General features: G+C 44.7%; 1 pseudogene; it reads left to right on the top strand.

The window, feature by feature from the left end:
- Positions 1–484: 484 nt before the first annotated feature.
- On the top strand, positions 485–16876 carry LOC118010840 (annotated as a pseudogene).
- Positions 16877–19375: the final 2499 nt, after the last annotated feature.

Below are 19375 nucleotides of genomic sequence, written 5' to 3'. Positions count from 1 at the left end.
TCAAAAAGGACAAGGAAGCTATGTATTTGCTGACACAAGAATACCTTCCATAGAGATTAAACATATAAAGAAGGGGGAATTATTCTCATTATTTATTTATTTGCATAAATAAATAATAATTGGATGGTTCCTTGTACAGAAAAAAAGGGTAGGAAAGTAAGATAAATAGGAATAAGAGTGGGAACCAGATTCTTCACCATTTTATATTGTTTGGGTTTTTGAGCCATGAAAATGGATTATCTATTCAAGGGCTTTTGTGATTAGAATTTGAAATGTTTTCAAAGTGGTTTGTTGAGCATTTAATAAATTATTCTCCAGTGAAACAGACTGAACTTGGACAACTAACTCCATGGGACAGAGGAGAAAATGGAGCCTCAAGATGATTTGGGTAAGATCCCACCTCTGTTATTCTTTGATCCTGAGCAAGTTGTTGACCTTTTCTAAGCCTCTCTGTAAAATGTGAATTAACAACAGAATGGAAACCATGGGTGTGGAGCGGCAAGTGAGGACTCAGTAAAAACTAGCTATTATCACATAGCTGGTCAGTGGCTGAGATGCTAACCCAGGTTTTCTGGCTCCTAGTCCACTTTGTGTCTCACCAGAAGCTACATGGCAAAGTGGCCGTTCTTTGCTGTTCAAATACATAGGAGTTTCTGGGAAGGAAGATATCTTAAGCTTCTAAGAGGTAAGAACAACTTGGTATTAACATAAGAAAAGTCTCCAAAATGAGATTTTCCCTCTAAAAGTTATGTCCTCTGTTCATATCACTTTAAAACATAGCATTAACAGGGGCACATGAGTGGCTCATTCAGTTAAGTGTCTGACTCTTGATCTTAGGTCAGGTCTTGATCTCAGGGTCTTGAGTTCAAGCCCGGTGTTGAGCTCCATGCTGGGCGTGGAGCCTACTTAACAAACAAACAAAACTTAGCATTAATGGATGGTTACTTAGGTAACCAGAGTGCACATGCCTCCCCCCCACACAAACAACTTAAAAATTAAGTGCAGGACATTTAAACATCTGGTTACCTAAAATGTTGCAGCGTGATAAAACTAAGGTATAAGAGCTTGGTTCTCAGTGTGACAAAAATACTTAAATATTTGATATTCAAGACAGCATTGTAAACACAGACTGGGTCTTTTTAGTAAGTAAGTTGTAATGATAAGTTGTGAAAGATTCACTTTTCGAGTCTGCATCATTCTGCTCGTCTTCATTTGGTACCACTTTTGTTGACAAACTGTTGAAGGCAAAAGACTGTCAAATCTCTTCAGAAAAAAGAATATGCTACAAATAGATCCAGTCATATCAAAACTGAACGCTGATTGGTGGCCACTTTTCATGGTTTTCCATGTCCTCCTTTCATTTGGTGACTCACCATAATTCATGGAGGAGACACAATATTAATTGTAGTTTTATGAGCAACCATTGATTTTTTAATCCAGTTTATTCATCATGTGCTGGTGTAAATTGCATGTGAGTGGTGATTTCACTTAATGGAGAGATGTCCATTTTATTTATAGTCATATGTGATGTAGTTAGCAAACAAACAACAGAAACAAAAAAGACAGAACTTCACGTGAGTGTTCCTGTGCTTTATAAAGAACCTATCCAGTTCACCAAATTGGGCAGGTATATCAAACACCAGCTTTTTCATAAGGCCCCTCCCACTTGTCCCATCTGGAATAGCAACCCCCTAACTCTCTCACCTTGCTCCGCCTCCTTTTCTTCATTGTAATTATGAAGGCATACATTTTACACTTATTGTTTGTTATCTTCCTTCTCTGTCACAAAAATGTAAGCTCCTCAGAAAGAAGAACTTTATTTTATTTTATTTAAAGATTTTATTTATTTGCGAGTGTGAGAGCAAGAGAGAGAGAGAGAGAGAGAGATGCATGAGCAGGGGGGAAGGGTAGAGGGAGAGGAAGAAGCAGACTCCCCAGTGAGCAAGGAGGAGCCCGATGTGGGACTGGATCCCAGGACTCTGGGATCATGACCTGAGCCGAAGGCAGATGCTTAGCCAACTGAGCCACCCAGGTGCCCCAGAAACAAGAACTTTAGACTCTTTGGGCCTAAAACATTGACTGGGACCTGGTAAATGCATAATAAATATTTATTAAGTGGATGAGGATTTTTATCCCAGTTAACTACTGATGGGAAATCACCTTAAATGTATCAAAATATGGGAACAGTTAAATAAGTTATAGTTCATCCATGGGATAAGATAGTATGCAAATTATGATGGGAGGCTGTTTCCAAAGCAGCCCATGGGTGATGCTGGGGGCACTTTGAAGTGATGCCAGATATCTCTAGGTCTATAGGAGACCACCAGCCGCCCAACACACACTTTTCTTTTTATGGGAAGGATTATTTAATAGTCGTTCACTTGTTCTGAAATTAAGAAGGCAGTCAGGCACCCGTTGCCTGAGGGTGGGACAGTACATTTTCTCTGACTGAGCCCAGGTATCTTTCCTAGTGCCTCCTAGTGCAAATCGTTCCAGGAAGGAGGTGCTCTCATTTGCATACGGAGCCCAGGGGCCTTCTGAAGGGGAAGTGACAAGACTCCAATAACTTGTACCTGAAGCTTAACATTAGACAGATCTTTTGCGGTAGATTGTGAGGGCCCTAACTATGGCTTATGGTCAGGTTAAAGCAAAGCGTCTTTCAAAATAAAATTACCTTGAGGTCGGAAAGCGATAGGACTAGTAGCCTGTTGTATCCTGAGCCAACCAGTGTCAGTGATCATTCTAGGCCCATGAGCATGAAGACATGAGTCTAGGTTAAGGCAGGGCTTAGGAGGCAGGCATGTGCTCAGGGAGTAGCTGTGTAAATGCTGGCCTGACAAAATGGTGCGTTGGGTGGCTAACTCTTAGGTCACACTTCACCCCGTGAAGGGGCTAAATGCAGGCTATAGTTCCCGTGATTCTAGGGAGATTGGATTCTTCTCCCTGGGTCCTGGATGATGTCAGAAACACCCCCACCCTGCCCCAGAAAGAAAGCAGACATTCCTGGGGGGGAGTATGGAAGGAACTACATTGGACTCAGTAAGAGGAGATTCAAATATTACATTTGGGGTATCGCAGGATGAGGAAGCCTACCACATCTTACACGGGATAGCCGGATGGCTTCAGCACGTGCTGTACTGGGTTGAATGGTGTCCCCCAACTATTCAAGTCCACCTGAAACTCCGAATATGACTTTGTTTGCAAATAGGGTATTTGCAGATGTCATTAGTTAAGAAGAGGTCCTACTGGATGAAGCTGGACCCTAAATCCAGTGAGGGGTATCGTTACACGAAGGCCATGTGGGCACACAGAGACACAGACACACGGGGGGAAGGCCACGTGAAGAGAGAGAGAGGCAGAGATCAGAGGGAGAAGGCCAAGGATGGCTCGCAACCCCAGAAGCTAGAAGAGGCAAGAAAGGATCCTTTCCCAGAATCTTCAAAGGGAGCATGGCCCTGCCAATATTTTGATTTCAGGCTTCTAGGCTCCAGAACTGAGAGAATAAATTTCTATTTTTTAAAGACACCCGATTTGTGGTACTTTGTTATGGTAGGTCTGGGAAACTAATACACATGCATTTATAGAATTACCTTATTTTTGAAAAGATAGATAGATGATAGATAGATAGATAGATAGATAGATAGATAGATAGATAGATGATAGATCGATCGATCGATCTATCCACATACATGTGTATGCATAAGAGAGAGCATACGGAAAATTGGCGTATTGCACATGAGAGCAGGTAGCCAACATTCCTGGTGGTTATTTTTAGTGGTAGGAGAATGAATGACTTTTCATTTCCTTCTTTTTTTCATTTTCAAATTTTCTATAACCAGCAGTTATTACTTTCATAATCAGAACTCAATGAAGTGCTCCCCTAATTGATACTTCTGACAGCCTAACACCCACGTCTGTAAGTCAGATCATTTTAAATCCCATCTTAAAATGTACTTACACTAGCATTTAACCAATATTGCCCACCAAAAGTATTTGTCTTTCTGAGCACAACTATGGTTTGCTTTTATTTAGATTTTTTTTTATCTCTTTGTTTAGTTTTCTGTGAAAAGATAATCCTCTTCAAGTCACAGTACTTTTGAGTCTGACACAGTTTCATGGAGTTTTAAATATTTCTTGGTTCTCCCTTCCAACCATGTTGATGTTTAAAATCAGTTGGTGGTTCTAGTCTTCTCAGGAATCAGTGAAAGCATCTCAGGAATGACGACACCAGCCTTACTCTGAGCCGGACGCCACTCTAAGTGCTCCACGCACATCGGCCTATGCTGGGTCCCCCTTCTGTCTCCCAAATGTTCAGTTTGGATGATTAATTATGTGGTCACCCTGCCTATGAGTTCCTATTATTATCTCCTGCTTCACAAATGAGGAAACCAAGGCACAGGGAAATTAAGTGACCTGCTCAAATTCACACAAGGAGGTAAATGACAGAGCCAGGATTTGAACCCCAGCTCTAGGATCCATTCTCTTCTAAGTGCTCTGCCACACTGCCTCGCATTGCATCTGGTAGGAGAATATGGAAGAGTGTAGATACTATAGGTACTACAGGTGAAATTTAAATTTTTTCCCTAAGGACTTAGCAATGAGGTTCTTTAGGTGTTACTGAAAATCTGTTTTATATCCTACAAATAAGCATGATAGAGAGTAAAATGGATTTAACGTGGTTCGCTAAAGTCCTGGAAAATGAGTCCGGAATTGTTCTTACGTAACAGCACAGCAATTAGACAAGGACATGGTCAGAAAATCAAAAGACTGCAGAGACCAGCTGACCACAGGGCACAGAGCAAACGGATCCCTGACTTAAAACCCTCCACTGCCTTCCTTTGCCCTTAGGATCAAGTTTAATAGTCCTCGCCTGGACTCCCACTGTGTCCATCTTTCCAGTCTACGGGTTTTCTTTTCTTTTTTTTTTAAGATTTTATTTATTTATTTATTTGAGAGAGAGAGCACAAGCGAGCATGAGCAGAGGGAGGGGCAGAGGGAGAGGGAGAAGCAGGGGAGCCCAACTTGGGGCTCGATCCCAGAACTCTGGGATCATGACCTGAGCCAAAGGCAGATGCTTAACTGACTGAGCCACCCAACTTATGACTTTCTTAATAACATTTCCTTTTCTCTAGCTTACTTTATTGGAACATACAAAATATGTGTTAATTGACCGTTGATGTTTTCAGTAAGGCTTCAAGTCAATAGTAGTTAAGATTTGGAGGAGTCAAAAGTTCTGTGGCCAATTTTCAACTGTGCAGGGGGTCAGCACCCCCAGCCCACATTGTTCATGGGTCACCTGTACTTCCTTTTAAGTGCTGATACACATAACGTCATTTTCTTCCAGAAAGCTTGTATCAAAAGAACACTTCTCACCAACAATTTAAGCAGCAGTCATTTCTCCATACCTTCACCAACAACGAATTAACGTATTGCTTAAAATTTTAAAAACCAAACGTAACTCCAGTTAAGGGAATCAGTCATCCCCTGAAATGACTAAAGTGCCTTGGCGTTGAGAATCCCCCTCGTAGCCCGCAAGGGTCATGAGCTGTCATCTGTCGCCATACACCATCCTCATTCTCAGTTGGAGAGAAGGCGCTTCGGGCCGAGGCGCTGATGTCTTCAGGACAATAAGCCTTCAGGACAACAAGTTGTGCAAACACATCTCTGGCCTCCCCACCCATGTTGGGTAAGCGACCAGGTCCAACCACACAACTGAAGAGGTTTACCACTCTGGACATTCCACTCTCCCTTCCCACAATGAAAGGAGTATGACTTTTTGTGGATTTGCTGTTGTTGTGTTGCTGTTGAACTTGAAGAACAGTTTGTTTTACTTAAATACCTTTTTTTAAAAAATTTAAAGCAGGCTCCCACCAAACGTGGGGCTCGAACACACAACCCCGAGATCGAGTCGTATGCTCTACTGACTGAGCCAGCCACGCACTCCTGTTTGTTTTACTTAAGATGAAATAATTCAAAGCACTTTTCTTAGGCTCCGTGTTTCAAGGACTTGTTGAGTTTTCTGCATTACAGGTCACGCGGGCGACTGTCCAGCTCCTGTCTAGCAACTGCCCTTGCACCCCCAATTTCTGTGTCTGCCCCCGTGCACTGTAGTGAGCACACCCTGCAGTTTCACTTCTTACTTCGTTCTGCTGAGATAATTGCACATTTGGGGAATGGCATCTAAAATACCGCCGAGAAAACACAGTAAGAGGAAGGTGGACTCCTTAGAGTCCTTTGTTAATGTAAGTCTTTATTTTGGCTTGCTTTCTCTCTGGCTTCTTATTTTATGTATTTATTCCTCAGGGTTGGAGTAATTGAATTTCTGGTCTCTCTTATTTGGGTGACCACAATTGGCTTAGTAATTCTATTATAACACCTCAAAGGCTTCTTTTGTTCCAACACACTGGGTTTCTTTGCGTTGTTTATCCTTACTGTGAATTGTTGCTTCTCTGTCCCTACCCTTCTCAAATTGTCTACTGTTTGTACACAGGTTTCTTTCTGCACCTGGAATTGCTCGCTGAGACATCTGTGCTCTGCAGGCAAACGGGAGAGAGGCTGACACGGGGAACTGTCGCCTTCTCTCTCTCCAAGTGTGCTCGCATTTTTGTGACAGTTTGGGCTATGAACTGATTTCCTGGTGTTTGGCACCCCACCAGGATTGCGGGGGCACCCATCACACCCCCACCCACAAGGAGGGTTTTCTGAAGAGTTGTGATTAAATCTCTCCCAGCTACCTCCCGTTTGCCTCTCATCTTTTCCTGACTCCCCTGCTGCCTCTTTGGGGGGGGAGTTTTGAGTTTAAATGAGAAAGAATTATTTTCCAGGTTAGATTTTCCAAGGTAGCCAGCTGTTCAGCTGTGCTTGTTATCCCTTTAAAAAGGGGGTTTCTTATTTTGGAACTGAGAAAGAAGGGAGAATTCCATAAAAAAACCACAACAAAACAGTAAGGTTTAAAACACCCCCACCCAAATGTTCATTTAAATTTAGAAATATTCACACAGTATCATCCAATCACTCTTCTGTCTTAGATATTAGAGGCTGATCATCAATTAGTCTTCCTTGTTGCTTTGTCTGAGCCTATCTTTGAAGGCTGGTTCTATGGGAGCAGTTGTCAAGGCAACCTGGACCACCAGGCTGGTTTCCTGAGTTGATCCTGCCGGTCTCCAGCTCTGGGAGCACGGTTGTGTGCTGGGGGCTTTGTTCCGCAGCTTAGTATAGTTTTTACCTTGATTAAAACGAATAATCATTTGGTAATTTGGGGAAATTTTTTACATCTTGTGATGAGGCATTGAAAAAAATGAGATTGTCATTTTGTTCACCAGCTGGGTTTTAACTGATGTGCCCCCGTAATGGTTCAGTAATATTGTGTCCAATGTCACCCCCGAAGACTTTGATATGTGGATTTAACATGATGTCCTAATAAAAGTCCGAGTCAAGAAAACTACCTAGATTTTCAACTCTGCAAAGATGAAAATTGTGGTCTAAATATTATTCACAGTCTCCATTTCTCTACTGATATCAACGTTAAGACTCAAGGAATAAGAGACTCCTCACCCTCTCAGTATAAATATTTAAATGTTTCTTTCAGCATAGCTTTGAGATTTTATTTTTTCTTAAGCCATTGTCATCTAATGTAAGGGTTTTAAAACAGATAATTTCCCCTTTTGTTTTGTTTAGGGAAAATCCATAATACTCTATGATTTGGCTCTATTCTGAACTTAGCTATTCCCTAAAGTCATCTTTTAAATGAAACGAGGAACTTGGAAAAATAGTTTTTTTCCCGATGCAGTAAGAAATTAGTAGATCAACTTTCCTAATTCAGCAACTTTGTACTAATCTTGTACTAACAAAATTATTTGGGAGCATACAGAGATGAATATGACTCAGTCCCTGCCTCAAAAGGCTTGTGGTTGTAAGCGCTGTGAATTGTGCAAGACTGTTGAATCTCAGATCTGTACCTCTGAAACAAATAATGCAATATATGTTAAGAAAAAAAAAAGAAGAAGAAGAAGAAGGTAGCGGGAGGGGAAGAATGAAGCAGGGGAAATCAGAGGGGTAGACGAACCATGAGAGACGATGGACTCTGAAAAACAAACTGAGGTTCTAGAGGGGAGGGGGGTGGGAGGATGGGTTAGCCTGGTGATGGGTATTGAGGAGGGCACATTCTGCATGGAGCACTGGGTGTTATGCACAAACAATGAATCATGGAACACTACATCTAAAACTAATGATGTAATGTATGGGGATTAACATAAGAATAAAAAAATTAAAAAAAAAAAACTTGTGGTTTATGGGGTGCCTGGCTGGCTCACTCAATAGAGCAAGAGTCGGTGACTCTTGATCCTGGGGTTGTGAGTTTAAGCCCCATGTTGGGTGTAGATCTTATGTAAAAAAAAAAAAAAAAAGCTTATTGTCTACTGGAGGAGACAAAATCTGTATTTATTCATTCAATAAGTATTTATTGAGCATTCATTATGTACCAGGAATGATGCTAAGTCTTAGAGAGAATGTTTAAAAAACCAAGATATTCATGATCCCTGTTCTCATGACATTTACACGCTAGCCAGGAAGAAGTAATTATAATACAAATTAAAATAAGCGGAAATACAAGAAAGACTTCAGAGAGAATCTGATGTGGCAGGTTTTAGGGAATGAGTGGGAGTGTGCTAGGTTTGCAAGGAAGGTAGGTGTGCTCTAGATGGAGAGCCTAGTGGATAAAAAGAACAGAGGCACGAAATGGCAGGGTGTGATTGAGGAACTGCACGTGTGTATTGCTAGATCATAGCACTGCAGGCGAAGGGGGGTGGGAGACGAGCTACAGAGCTGTTCCTGCAGCCAGAGGGTGGGAGGTCTTATATGCAATAATAAAGGGTTTGTGTTCTTCTTGCAGCCAGTGAAAGCCACTGACAGCAGCGTGAAGGATGAATTGGAGATGCAGGCGTGGAGGTAGGCAGACCAACGAGTGTGCTAGTGGTCCAGGCCAAGCCTGACCCAAGGACAGGACAGTCAGGACTCCATGGAGATGTTTATCAGGTAGAACCGTGGAGATCTGACCGATTGCCCACAGGCGCAAGGAGAGGGGGCGTGCACTTCGGGTCCCAAGCAGGAGAGGAGAACAGATTTAGGAGGTGGGGAAATGTGGTGGGGGAGTGAGGGAGAGCTGCCCAAAGCCATCAGCTGAGCCGCGAGCACAGGGCTCTGGGACACTCACATCCCACGGCTGTCTTCACCCTTAAGTCTCGGTCCTCATTCTCACTTTCCCTGGCCCGGGCCCGCTGCCGTGATCTGCTCACCAGTCTGGTCTGGGCTTGGGCTCCAGTCTCTCCTCTGTGAACCTCTCCCACAACTGAAATGCGAATCTGTCGGGTGCCGATTAATTCCTTCCATGACACTTGATGTTTTCTGATTAATTCCTTTTGTGGCCCACACCTAGCTGTCATGGGGTAAAGGTCAAGCTTTTAGGACAGCCCAGGAGCCCTCTGTAAGTGGCCTTGCCTACGTCACAAAGCATCCCTAGCTCACACACCAGCCACACCAACCCCCTTGCAGCTCCCTGACCTCACTGAGCTATTTTCTGCCCCGCTATTGCTTCTTACTTCTAGGGTTGAAGAAGTAGGAACAAATGGGCTAACTAGTGAGGCCAGGACCTGGAGGGAAGAGAAAGCAAGGAGTCAGGGACCCAGGAAGAAAGGCCTGGAGAGAGCCTCTATTGGCGTTTTAGGAGAGGCATTTGGATTGCAGGGGATGTGGGTAAATGTGTGGGTGGTTGAAAGGGCGGGGAGTTGAATGCAGAGGGAACACTGCTGGCTCAGGGCCATTTCTGCCAGACAGAAGATCCCTCTGATGGGCAATTTTGGTTCAAGGACTTTCCCATGACCTGACCCAGATTTCCTCAGAATGATGCTGCAGTCGGAGGCTCTTTCTTCTCAATCCTTCCCACTTTCCTTTCACAGGTGTTAGATCTGTGTCCTGGTTTGAAGCCTGTCCTCAATTCCTCCTGCTCCCTTCTCTTTACCTTCACAGGCATTTCTCTCAGTAAATGTCTCATCTACCTGATTCCATCTTGGTGTTTGGCTCTCTGAGGACCCAAAAGAAAATCAAGAAATAACCACATCTGGAGGTGAGGGACACTAGCGGAGGACCACTGAACTTCATTTGTTACATAAAAAGATCCAGTAACTGATATGATAGGAATGGATCTTAGCATTTTGGAAGTTTCTCAAAGAATATTTTGAAGAATATTATAGTCATACTTTGCCTTTCCACCATTTCTTTCCCTCTCCTAAAGATGCTGCATGAACAATAGGACCAAATTTTCTATCCCAAAGGAAAAGATACAATCTGATCATAAGTGTGTTTTTTGACAAAAGGCCACAATTGTTGAAATTAGAGCGGCCCTAGAAAATGTAGCCTCCATGTTCAGGTTCTCTATGACTTATGCTTTTCATGACAAAGTTGATTTTGTTTTTAGGGTTTTGTGGCACTCATCCTGTCTTAAGAGAATTAGAAAAGGTATGGAGTGTTGCACGTATCAGGGAATTTCTCACCGAGATGTCTCCCAAAATTGTATTGGACATCCCACGCCCCCACCTAGGCAATTCAGGGTCATCCCGCCTACAGAGGACCCCCGCTTCTTCATCTTCTCTCCCATAGAGTGTAAATTGGCCCAGAAAGGCCAAGTAGCCCAGTTCCCAGTTAGTAACAAGTTTAGGCTCCAAGGTTTATGATTAGACTTCGGGCCTTTCTGATGCTATTTTTGCCTCACTGCTTCCGTGACTTTGGACGTTTTCTTCCAAATGATGAGGATTAAATGCACTTTCCTAAGGTTCTGTTGAGAAAAGCCAGACACCCGCACTTCTTATTACTGCGGCTCCTTATTCCCCAGCATCCCGCAGGTTCTCCGCACCTCTCCAGCTTTCCCTGTTATCTTAGGATCCCATGCTCAAGCCTCGCTGGGGGCGGGGGGGGGGGGGGGGGGGGGTTAGGGGGTGGAGTATGGATGTGGATGGTGAGGAAATGCAGATGGGGAAGCTGGGAGGGAGCAGGGACGGGGGGCTTAGGTTCATTTCCCTTGGTCTGCAATCATAGGCAGGGCAGCCCCCTGGAGGGGCTCTGGGGCTTCTCCTCCCCAAGTCAGTATGTGAACCCATGTGAAAATCCACTCAATGAATATCAAGGTGTCTCAGTTAGGGGCCTGGTAGGGAAGAGGTGCTATGGTCAGATAGAGTCATTTGGGGAGGGTTTTGAAAAGGCATGTGTTAGTTGGATTGCCCAGGAAGCAGATGCTGGAGTTGGGGGTGTCATTGATTTGTGGGAGGTTATGCCCATGGAAGATAGGAGGGAAGCAGGAATGAACTGGGAGAGCCTTCACTCGCAGATGAAAGAAAGGAAAGAAGCGCAATTGGGCAGGGGAGCTCCGCACACAGCTCAGAGCCGGCCCAAGGGGGCCTGGGAGCCAGGACTGCCAGTTAGTGGAGTCTTCTTACTGGGCCAAAGTGGCCAGGCCCTGGTGCCCACCATGCTCGGTCATGGGCTGGGGCTGCTCAGGAAGTGTGGCAAAACAACAAACAAACATGTTCTGAAGCTTGAAGGCAGTCAGTTAACCGTGATTTTGTTTGGGGACAGGAAGTTCTTTCTGAAGGGAAGATCTGACAGGTGTACCTCCACGACTGTCTTATGAGCTACTCACACAAGCCCCGGGGTGGGTGTTGAGCAACCACAAGCAATAGCGTAGAGTCGGTCAGAGGACCATGCCCCCCCTTAGCTCCAAGGACAGAGACGGGAGCATGACTGTCAGCTGAGGTGGCAGCCAGTGTGCAGCCAGCCTGCAGGGAGGGAATCTGGGAATAAACACCTGGACCACCCTCTCTCCTCCCTCTGTGCTTCGGGTGCTCCCCATCCTCCATGCCCCACCAGCTCACTGATACCATGCTCGACCCGCAGTCTCCCCGAGCAGAGCGCAGACGGAGGGGCAAACAAAATGTGCTGAGCATCCAAGGGCCGCCACAGAGGAGAAAGAAAGTCTTTAAGGGAGAGCAAATGGAGCCTTGGAGAAGGCAGGAGTCAGGGGAAGAGGTTGCCTTGCTGGCTTCTCCCAGCTGTCTGCCTCCCCGAGTTACTGGAGTTCCGCACGATCGCTCCCCACCCCCTCAGCAGCTCCTCTTGCAAAGCCAGGGCCTTAGGAACAAGTGATATGGAGTAATTTATTGGAGATTGAGGAAGGGAGGGTGGGAAGGGAGGAGAGAGAGAGAGTGCAAGAGAGAGAGAGAGGGGAAAGGGAGAGGGAGAGAGAAGAGAAAGAGAGAGAAAGGGAAAGGGAGAAGGAGGAGGGGGAGGGGGAGGGAAAAGGGAAATAGGAGGAAAAGGAGGAGAAGGATGAAGAGGAGGAGGAGGAGGAAGAGAGGCAGACTGAGAGACGGAGAGAGGAGAGGAGGACAGCGAGGGAAGAGGAGAGAGAGGGATTGAGAGTACTCAGTCACACAAATCGCACAGGCACACACACTCTGTTCTATTTTTTTAGCTCTCACGTGGGAGCTAAGGAAGGGACCAGAATCTGAAACCAGAGACACTCCTGGACTACTTATAAACCTGCCTGTGCCGTCCCAACTCCCCAGTTCTGCCCACCTTTCCGAGGCTGAGGCCGTGGTGCTTTGCAGAGTGCCTGTGGCCCCGCAGGTCTTTTTTAGCACTTCCTGCAAGGGCTTCCCCCTCCCCCCCAACCCAGCTCGCTTTCCCCCGGCTGCCTGCAGGCATTTATCTTGTGATGTTACTTCAGCAACACTCACGTCCACAGGAAACATTACTTCTGCTTCTGAGGAGTGGACAATGCTGGGCAAATTACTTTTGGCAGCAAGCAGTTAAGATAATTTTTTAATGAGACAAGGCCTCAGCGCATGGTGTGTTCAAGACAGGCCCGCTGGAGCTGAACCCAGAGCTGACAGATGGTTTCTCTCCTAACTTAGTTGGACTGAGTGAGGCATTTGATTTGAGCTTCTATTAAAGGGAAATAATGTATTTAATTGTTTGATGATGCTTGGCCTATTTTCAAGGAAAGAATTCAACTCTTTTTGTCTGTAACACTGACCACCTCCCCTGCCACCCCCCATGTAATATGTCCAAATCCTTAAGTGCCGGCTTAGGATTTACTAAGTCACTTATTTGTCTACAACATTTAGCAAAGTAATTGTGGACAAAATGTCCAAAGACGTGATTGTACTTGGACAATGGGGTGGGAGACGGGGAAGGTTTGATTTCTTCCCTTCCAGGTGAATTTGTCTCCTTCTTAAAAGTCACATCCATTTATTGGATATATTCCATATTACTTAAAAGTAATATCCATTTATCTCCCCACAGTACTGCATCTTATGCCATCCCCATAGCGGGAGCTAAGTAAACTCCTGTTGATGGTCAAGAAGAAAAAGGGCAAAACGGTCTTTGGTGCTGTTTTCTGTTGGGACGGTGATGTGATGTGATGTTTTGATGTGAGTTTGAAGGCACCCATCTCCATTGAATCACTGACAGTGTGAAATGAAGAGAAAGACCCGGTTGAGAAGAGGCTTAACTTAATCACCCCTTTAAAGAGTCTCTCTCCAAACACAGTCTGGTTCTGAGGTGTTGGGGATCAGGACTTCAACGGGTGGATTTGAGGGGACACAATTCAGCCCCTAACACCATCTTTGCCTGTTTCACTCCTTAGCATGATCTTGTTCTTGTGGCTTAGGGGGCGACCCCTCAGAAGGGACGTGCAGCTTTCTAACTCTGACCATCTCGGAGTGGCTCTGTGATTGGACAGTCCTCACAAATTGAGGGGTACCTTATGCCCCCCACCACATGTGCTTCTTAAAAGTTGGGGAAGATATTTTTTTTAAAAAATTATTTATTTATTTATTTATTTATTTGAGAGAGAAAGCATGGTGTGTTTGGGAGGGAGAGAGAGAATCCCAAGCAGACTCCCTGCTGAGTGTGGAGCCCAGACACAAGGCTTGATCTCAGGACCCCGAGATCATGACCTGAGCCAAAATCAAGAGTCAGACGCTTAACCAACTGAGCTTCCTAGGTGCCCCTAAAGGCTGAAGCATGATTTCAAAGCCTGTTTATGAAAGAAAACCTGCACCAAATACTTTTTTTTTTTTTAATGTTTTATTTATTTATTCATGAGAGTCAGAGAGAGAGAGGCAGAGGGAGAAGCAGGCTCCCCGCCTAGCAGGGAGCCCGATGCAGGACTCGATCCCAGGACCCCAGGATCATGACCTGAGCCGAAGGCAGACGCTTAACCATCTGAGCCACCCAGGCGCCCCCAAATACTTTTGTAAAACTAAGAATTGTCTTCTAATTTTTTTACTTTTGTTAAGTTTGGATTTCTGGGTCAACTGTTGCTGAAAGTAGGGCTTGCATGTATTCATAAACAATGACACGCAACAAACGTTTTGGAGGTCCTGCTTCCAAGCTCTCTGCTGGGAGCTCACGGTACAACTGTGCCCAAGACACCCATGGGCTTGCCTGCCTGGAGTGTCACATTTAACAAGGCAAATAAAGGAATGAGTTACAAAGATGAGACACAGCAATGCTAAATAGGGTTTATTTCTGCAATGCACTACATTGTAGCTATCCACCAATCCATCCACCCCTCCATCCTTCCATTCATTCATTCATTTTCATTCATTCATTCATTCATTCATTCATTCATTCAGTAACACTTATGGAGCACCTCTCATCTCTCAGGCCCTGTGGATTGGGAAACACTTGGTGATTCAGACCAGCATGGTTTGCATGACCCTTAAATGTGAGCTGTGAATTCTTTGCACATTGTTTTTAGAGGGAGTTGTAATAGATTTATAAAATCCAGCCAAGTATAGCCCAAACTAGGTGTAGTTTGGGAAAATACTTTTCTTTTTTTTTTTTTTTTAAGATTTTATTTATTTATTTGATAGAGAGAGAGACAGTGAGAGAGGGAACACAAGCAGGGGGAGTGGGAGAGGGAGAAGCAGGCTTCCCGACGAGCAGGGAGCCCGATGTGGGGCTCTATCCCAGGACCCTGGGACCATGACCTGAGCCGAAGGCAGATGCTTAACCACTGAGCCACTCAGGTGCCCCAGGAAACTACTTTTCTGATGAAGAGTTTTTTATTTTCCTTTTTTTTTTTTTTTTTTGGTCATTCTTTTTTTCTAAAGGTGGTGTGTTGAGCAAAATTTCAGTGCCTCGAGGTGTTTTTGCAGACTGGATTGCTGAGGTCCTATGGTAATGCCAGTGGCCTTTCACATCTGATGTGCTTTCATTGATTTCTTTTTTGATGCAAAAGAAATTATTAAGATGCACTACAATCAGTGGTCTAGAAATTGCGATAAGGGATGTTCTTCTCAATTAAAATAACCCATAAGCGCTATGTATACGAGCCAGGAGCACTCATCTATTTAGAGCGGGAAATCCAAGTGAGATGGGGATAGCAAAAAAATAGATAAATATGCATACTTTCAAAAGAGTAATTATATTTTTATACCTCTTCAAGCTGTCCCATATTCTCTTTCTTCTGTGGCAGTGCTGAATTTAAAGCAAATGGAAAAACAGCAGATTGAATGTTACAATAAAATACATTATATCAATCAGACGAACAAGGCAAGCTTGTTGGGAAGGTTTAAATTATCTCTGTGCACACTCAGCCTACTTCTAACACGGAGTGTGGAAATCTGGCAGCCAAATCATGATGGCATGTGATGGTTAGTGACCTTATTTTGAAGCATGTTATTGTTTCCAAGGTTTATAATGCTGGTATTTCCTGGACACAGCAATACTCAACTTAAGGACATCTCTCAAACAGAAACTTAAAACCAAAACAATGCAAGGCAAAACAAAAACAAAAGCAAAAAACTCCTGAGATTGTTGAGAAATATTTAGCCATTGCAGTGACATTCCAGGAATATCAACCAGCCTCAGTGAATTACCCATCGTGTCATAGGCCACCCTAACACTCAGGATTCTGCTTTCCCACCTACAAATGTTTTCTAAGTTATACTGTGGCCTGCAGTCTCTTCCTTTTTTTTTCTTTTATAAAGATACAACATTGAGATGGCTTCCAGCCACATTTTGCTGGGGTAGAGCAGAATCTAGCGTTTTCTAAGCTTGCTTGCTATTGATTCCTGTGGTCTTGGATCGAAGAAGGGACCTAAGCAATCATTTGTTCCAATGTGACATATTATAGATGAAGAAGTGGAAGTTTTGTACATTTTTCCTTAGGCTGTTTGTCTACCCACAAAGTAACAATCTAACCATCCCTGGGTTGTGTAGATGTAGGCCAAGGAGCCAAATAATGTCAACAAAATCACATCAAAATGGCCTGTCGAGAGGCCCTGTTGAGAGGCCCCTGCCACCACCAAGAAGGAGACCTTGTACTGGGTCCTGTTCTTAGTGCTCGAATGCCCAACCTGACCCTGAAGAAGCCTCCCTGGGGGCACATGACTTCCGCCATGATGGTGTATGTGCTAGTGGTGGGGTCTTATGTCCTTATCACTGGAGGAATAACTTATGATGTTATTGTTGAACCTCCAAGTGTTGGCTTTATGACTGATGAACATGGACATCAGAGACCAGTAGCTTTCTTGGCACACAGAGGAACTGGACAATATATTATGGACGGATTCGGGTCCAGCTTCCTATTTACAATAGGAGGTTTATGTTTCTTAATCCTGGACTAAGCAGATGTACCAAACATTCCAATATTCCAAAACTCAATAGATTTCTTCCTCTATTCTTTGGATTTGTCTGTGTCCTATGGAGTTTTTTCATGGCTAGAGTATTCATGAGAATGGAACGGTCGGGCTATCTGATGGGTTCAAATGCCTTTTCAGAAGAAATCAGTGGATATTGGATTTGCTCCTGTTAATGACGTTTTAAAGGCTGCCCCAAGCCAGCGATGTGAAATATGGAAAAGAACGAAAAGAAGCAGAAAAGAAGCATCTAGTGAAAATATAGGAGCATGTTGACACTTGAACTAGAATGTCTTCTTAGTATCAGAGAGACAAGCTTATTCACAGTATTTTTCCCTCTTGCCTATGTTGATGTACCAATGATGTTAAGTGCCGTTTTCTTCTTAGTTTTTAATGTCTTAGAGAATATATACTCAATTTCTACAACCATAATATTGAATAAAGTGATTATTTTTTACAGCTCCCTTAACATTTCTTGGAGATGACATTTCCGACTTTGAAAAATTAATGTAAAATCAGGAAGCGAAACCCCATAAGCTGAAAACTCTGGACAGATGATCAGCTTTACTTATGGTGCTTTGCCTTTAAACAGAACGTGTGACAGTACGTTATCTCAGACAGATACGCAAGACTGTTTCCTACACAATAAGATGTATGAAAGGAGCAGAAATAAATAATTTTTCTAATTAAAAAAAAAATAACCTGTCCATTTCAGTGTCATGAAGCTGATCCAGACCCTGGCTTCAAATAGACTAAACAGGTGGTTGGAAAGAGTCCAATATATCATTGTTTAAAAATTCCCCACATAGGTCTTCACTTTTAAAATAGTGATCTGAGGGGAGCCTGGGTGTCTTAGTTGGTTAAGCGTCTGCTTTCGGCTCAGGCCATGATCTCAGGGTCCTGGGATCGAGCCCCACATCGTGGGGCTCCCTGCTCAGCGGGGAGTCTGCTTGTCCCTCTCCCTCTGCCTCTTCCCCCTGATCATGCTCTTTCTCTCTCTCTCTCAAATAAATAAATAAAATCTTAAAAATAAAATAAAATAGGGGCACTTGGGTGGCTCAGTCATTAAGCGTCCGCCTTCGGCTCAGGTCATGATCCCAGGGTTCTGGGATCGAGCCCCACGTTGGGCTCCCTGCTCAGCATGAAGCCTGCTTCTCCCTCTCCCATTCCCCCTGCTTGTGTTCCCTCTCTCGCTGTGTCTCTGTCAAATAAATAAAATCTTTAAAAAACAAATAAATAAAATAAAATAGTGATCTGAAACCATGAAGGGCAAAAGATGCACTTTGAGATCACTTCTCACCTTGGTTAGCTGTGGTGTAACTGTGTATACATTCTTCCTAATAAGCCGATTTGCCTGCGTTACAAACCGCTCAGTCCAGCAGGACCTGTAAAGAGCAGAGCGAGCACAGGTGCTCATTGGTTGGCACGTCTGCAAAATCACTTTATGCTGCTGGCTTAAATGCCTTTTAAATTCAGAGGACGGAGTTGTTGCATCCATGGGCAGGAACTGCCGGACCAGGAGAGAAGTGAAGTGCGTCTTCCGGATCCCTCCACCTCAGGTGTGAGAAGCCTGTTGGCTGGCCCTGGAGAGGCATCACCTACATGGATGATTCACTCTTCCTTTGAGAAGCTGCATATCCCAGTTAGCCAGTTCATCCTCACTCAAGGATCGCAGTGATCACATCGGGTACAGGTAGGGGCTCCGCCTGCCTCCCCCCACCCTCACGCGTGACATTGTCATTCAGTCTGGGAAAAGGAGCGCCTTCTACAATTGGCCCTGCTGTTTAATGATGCATACATTGTGAGCACCCACTTTTAAGAAATCTGGTAATAGGGGCGCCTGGCTGGCTCAGTCGTTAAGCGTCTGCCTTCGGCTCCGGTCGTGATCCCGGGGTCCTGGGATTGAGCCCCACATCGGGCTCCCTCCTCAGCGGGAAGCCTGCTTCTCCCTCTCCCACTCCCCCTGCTTGTGTTCCCTCTCTTGCTGTCCATCTCCGTCAAATAAATAAATAAAAATCTAAAAAAAAAATTTGGTAATAAGAATACGACCATGCCCTGCTCCAGCGGGACCCAGTTACTTTGTCCATCGACAGCACAGAGTTTGGAGATTTCTCTCAGTGACATGAGAAGTAGCCCTGCAGAGGATCAAACAAGGGGAGGATGGGGACATCGATTTAGTCAATTCTGAGTTGCAGGGATTTGAACCGGTGGTCGGAGGCCAAGTCATCTTTTTTTGCATAGTAACTATAGGTTTAGGAGGAGTAAGGAAGGGTAGTGTGTCGGCGCAGAGGCCCCCGCCATACCTAACTGGGGCTGCTGTCTGCGGGTCTCTTCCTCTTGAATCGGTGGGCAGTCGAGGCAACCTGCGGCTGACTGCTCGCCCAGGTGCCCAGGCAGAGGTGTCTTGAGAGGACAAAAGCAAGTGAGAAGGCTGTCACAGAGCCACGAGCCACAGCAGCTGCTCGGACACAGGCTTGCTGCTGGCGCTGGAAGGGGGGCGGGGCCGAGGCAACCCTTTCCTTCCTCTTGCTTCTGACTTGCAAATTTTGAAGTCAGGAACATTCCAGGGGGCAGGGAGGGGTGGGATAGTTTTGAACTCTACTACCCTTGAGGAGAACAGGAGAGGGGTTTCCAGGTCATTTATAGCACTTCCTTGACGCTGAGGAAAGGGAAGG

The sequence above is a fragment of the Mirounga leonina genome, unplaced genomic scaffold (genome assembly GCF_011800145.1).
Source record: "Mirounga leonina isolate KUSES-001 unplaced genomic scaffold, KU_Mleo_1.0 Mir_129, whole genome shotgun sequence".
Classification (NCBI taxonomy): domain Eukaryota; kingdom Metazoa; phylum Chordata; class Mammalia; order Carnivora; family Phocidae; genus Mirounga; species Mirounga leonina.
This window is presented reverse-complemented; position numbering and strand designations above follow the sequence as displayed.